This window comes from Phalaenopsis equestris, unplaced genomic scaffold (assembly GCF_001263595.1).
Source record: "Phalaenopsis equestris unplaced genomic scaffold, ASM126359v1 Scaffold000297, whole genome shotgun sequence".
Classification (NCBI taxonomy): domain Eukaryota; kingdom Viridiplantae; phylum Streptophyta; class Magnoliopsida; order Asparagales; family Orchidaceae; genus Phalaenopsis; species Phalaenopsis equestris.
Window position 1 is genome coordinate 4,377,492 of NW_018164739.1, and position 4,779 is coordinate 4,382,270.

Consider the following 4,779-nt stretch of genomic DNA (forward strand, 5'->3'; position numbering starts at 1 on the left):
ATGTGTGTGTGTGTGTGTGTGTGTGTGTATTTTTTTTCTTTCTTTCTTTTATTTATTAAAAATTGGTGGGAGACTATGATTCGAGCCCCAAACCAATCTCATGTGCCCAAACACTTGACTTATACCTACATAGGCAGGTTTGAACCCTCGACCACAGGAGACATAGAATTGACTGTAGATTTCAACCAGAGAGTCGAGGAAAGTTTGGATTGAGTAACTTAGGTTAGCTTAATTTTTAGGTTAAACTTGGTTTGATTTATTTTAGAATATGAGTGTTGACTTATGTTTGACTTGGTTAGTTTGTAGGGATAAAGAATCAATTAAGAGTAGTTGGTTAAGCTTGATCATGCTAGGTCATCGAAATTGATTGTTATTGGTCTTATATGAGTCACTTAAATTTGAATCATCATATAATTAGGTCGGTAGATTGTTGTTCATGCTTAACCAAGTGAGTTAATGATGGTCCCTTAATGATCCAAAATTCATGGAATTGTTACATAAAGTTTAATTAGCTAGCTCATAGAAGAAGGATAACATACGATCTAGTACAAGTTAAGATTTGACCACAAACTCAATTTTAACTTAGTATAGATCTTGTGTGAGCTATCGACAATTTCACTATGAGCTAAAAATATACGAGCAATTACATGCATTTCATCCAATTTCTAAAAATAATTTATCTTGTATGTAAAATTTAAAGTTTTAGGTGCTAGATATATAAATACATAGGGATTTATTGGTATGTAAATTTTCCAAATAATATGGAGTTATCGACAATAGATGTATAAGATGCTTCGATACTTGAACTGAAGTATGGCAGGATTGAGCCGAACTAGGCTTTAGCCCTAGTGAACTCAATGATAGAATTGGATTGATGGGCCACTTTATGTTGTCTAGGGTTCAAATTTTCAAATAATATAGAAGTAGCTAAGGTAATCTTACAATGTATTAACTCATAAATCAAGGTCAACCATAAACTTATATGAAATCTATCAAATAGTATAGACAATTAGGAAGGCTTAAAGTCATTTGATTGGTCATGAGATGACAAAATATAGAGTGCACTATGGATTTTTGGCTATGCTAAACTACAAGCCTTAGCATGCAATAAGTGTATCCAAGATGAGATTAACAAATACATTTATAGCTCATACATTTGTATGGTAACACTGATGACACAGAAGTTATATGATGAGGGTAGATCTGACAACACAAAACATATATAGTGTGGTTGTAAACAGAGATTCAAATGGAAAAGAAATGATCCCGTTGAAGTTTAACGTAAGAATTTTTTAGATTTATTGACATGCCACTCAATATTCATAATTATTGGCATAATCATATTGAAAATGTTTATTTTTTCTATTTTATGAGTTGTAAAATTGTGAAAAAATATCCATGTATTTGTCTACATTGTTTTAGTTTTTTATTTTTAAAAAAATAAATATTTATTTTAAAAACACAAAAATTTCAATTTTTTTTTTAGATAATATTATTTCATAGTAAAATATAAATAAAATTAAATAAATAAGCTAATTTTTTTAAAAAAAATAAGTTAAACTAAAGATAACTCTAAATAATCGTTCAATTAATATTTTTTTCTGAAACTAATAATACAGAAACTGATCCCTCTTCCTCGCATATATTCCTTTACCATAGAGTTTCCTTTCTTTTTGCCCAAAGAAATGCACAAAGACCACTGATTATCATTGCCATCCCTAATAAGTTGCATTTAATTAAAAAAATACTATTATTTTTAGAATTAAACTCAACATATTAAACCAAAATATAATTTCTTAAATTACTTTTACGAAAGATAATTAGTAATATATATTTGAAACTCTACATACATTCCACTCGATTCTTATGTATTTACATATCTAAACACCTAAAGTTTGATGAGATGGACGCTAAAGTTTGGATTGTTATGCATGTAAATATGAAACTTTAGATGTTAGACATGTAGCAAAATGAGAATTGAGGGGTACATGTGTAAATGTCCCATATTTGAGCAAACCAATAGTAAATGAACTAAAAATTTTATTTATATTGAGATAGATAAACACTTCTAATATGAGAAATAATAATGTTAATTAGCTTAATAACTTAAATCTTTAGCTATATAAATATATTATAAATCTACCAAAAATCTAATTTGATAATTACCTCCCAAATGTGATTTCTTGGTCGAATAAGAAGAATTCCAAGATGGTGGTAAAAACAACAGCTAAAGAATTAAACATTGGGGGATATGTTGGACCTCTCTCAGAAACAACCCAACTGATTACACAAAATGTTGCTCCTGTATTTAATATTCCTATATTATTCAAGACAAAAAGAACAAATACGTTGCATTAATACAAATTAACTGATTTTTTTAGTTTAATCTTAATTAAGTTATGAATTAATTGTTAAAATGTGATTTAAACATGGGGCTCTTAGTTGAGGAGAAGAGTCTCCACCAACTCCTGTGTAGACCATGCACTTTCTTTATCATAAAGAGCTAAAGTTCCATCTAACCCATTAAATTGACAAATTGTCACAAAAGTGAGAAGTACCAAAGAAAAATTTGGGGGCAAAGTAAAAAGAATTTCCCCATCATAAACACTATGTGTTATAAAGGTAATATATGAAAGTTTAGCTGTTAGACATATAAAAACATAAGAATTATGAGGTATTTACGTAAATACTTAAAAAGAAAAGAGAATTAATGCAAAAAATAAAAATAAAAAAATATATATATTTTTTTTTTATTTATTAAAGTTGAAGTTTCTTATTTGGAATAATTTGGGTGATGGAGACTTAATGCCAATTGTCTGCAGAGAGAAAAAGGATTGGGAACCAAAAAGAGTGCACCATAAGCAACTTAATCAATAATTAAATTCTATTTACAATATTCCATATAGAGCTGTCAAAACGGCTCGTTGTTCGCAAACAACTCATGTTCGGCTCGTTCGCTATATATATATCTGTGTGTTTGTGTGTGTGTTTGATGAGCTAAATTTTTTAAAAAGTTTAATTAACTACAAGGCTATAAAGATTTATAATCAATTAAAAATATTAATTAAGAAAATAGAATAAAAATTATTAAATTAGATTTAAATGATGTTTTAAATCTTGCCCAAATCATTAACATCTTATGACTACACGATTAGGGTTGTCAAAACTACTCTTTGTTCGTGAACGGCTCGTGTTTGGCTCACTAAGCAAACGAGCCGAACACGAACACACTTTTTGAACACGAAATATAAACAAGTCGAACACAAGCTGGGCCTCCCACACTTTTTGAGCTCGAAATATAAACGAGCCGAACACGAGCTGGGCTCAGCTCGTGTTCGTCTCATTTACACCCCTAGTTGTATGTATGTAAATACACCTGAAGAATGTATCAAATGAAAATAGAAGTTTTCTTTTTCTACATTTTCATTCAAATAAATGAAAAAGAAATCATTATTTTAAAATAATTTGTTAATTAACTATTTACAAAGAATATTATAATTTTACTACTAATTATGTGAAACTTTATGATAATTTATTTAATTATAAGTGGTGATTGCAAGTTAAAGAGAGTATTTGCATAAATACCCTTAAGGGTATTATATGCAATGTTAGAGAGATGAAATTTTGTTCTGTTTATGAATCCTATGTCTAAGAAGTGAGAAATTATTGCGTACGGATACCGCATGCATCTCTGCATGCAGTGTCCGATCATGACGTAGATCACGGTGATCTACGGTCAGGATTATTTCCATTTTAAAAAAAAATTTAGGTGGGGCCCACCGAAATACATCTGGACCGTAAACCGCACGCAATCCGTATGAAATAATTTTTCCTAAGAAGTAAAGATGACAAATCATTAATGACGATGAATGTATACATGTGATGATATGATCATTTTCTATATTTTCACCCTAATTTAGTATGCTTTGCTTTAATGTAGGGATTATACAGGCCAAAACATGATACTTTCATGGAAGATTTACCTGCATACCCCTCAATTCTTATATAATTACACATCTAACACCAAAACTTTCAATTTTTTGTCACCTTATGAAAATGTGTTTTTCATTTTTTTTAAATGTAAAAAATGTTGATATTTTGTTTATGTGATAAAAAAGATTTGGGTGGCATAAAATGTAAAATTTAGGTGTTAGATAAGTAAATACATAGAATTGGGTGGTATATATGCAAATGTTTAGATTTTAAAATATGTAGTATGATAATATTTAATCATAAAAAAATATAATTGCTCCTATATATATATATATATATATTATTTTAAAGGAATAACAAACTATTATACGAGCCTCCACCCACCCATAATGTGCATAACAATTTGATTACTGCCTCTTTAAAGTCAATTGTGTCAGAGGGGATTCAAACCCCATTATGAGGGGTTTTATACCATGGATATAAATATATATATATATATATATATATATATATATAGATAAAGTGACACAGTGTTTCAATCATTAATTGGGACTATTCTTATAATTTTTAGATTAAGATTAGATAAAAGTAGACATAAGCCATGATTGACATCAATTAATTTAAAAGTGAAATTTTTATTTTTGACAATAATTTAGGCTGATTTAAATTATTATCCAAGAAATTCACACATAAACGATAATTTTAATTTCTAAGCAAAGATCATATTATATTTTAAAAAAAAGAAACATGCAGTGATTTTGTCAAATATTTAAAAGAAAAAATTAAACATTTAGTGGTTCTGTCTACCCTAAAAAATAATTCTGATAATATTATATAATTGTAAAA

General features: G+C 28.4%; 1 pseudogene; it reads right to left on the reverse strand.

Annotated features, from left to right (window-relative positions):
* Positions 1 to 1,650: 1,650 nt before the first annotated feature.
* LOC110025319 overlaps positions 1,651 to 4,779 on the reverse strand; it is a 3,631-nt pseudogene continuing 502 nt past the window's right edge.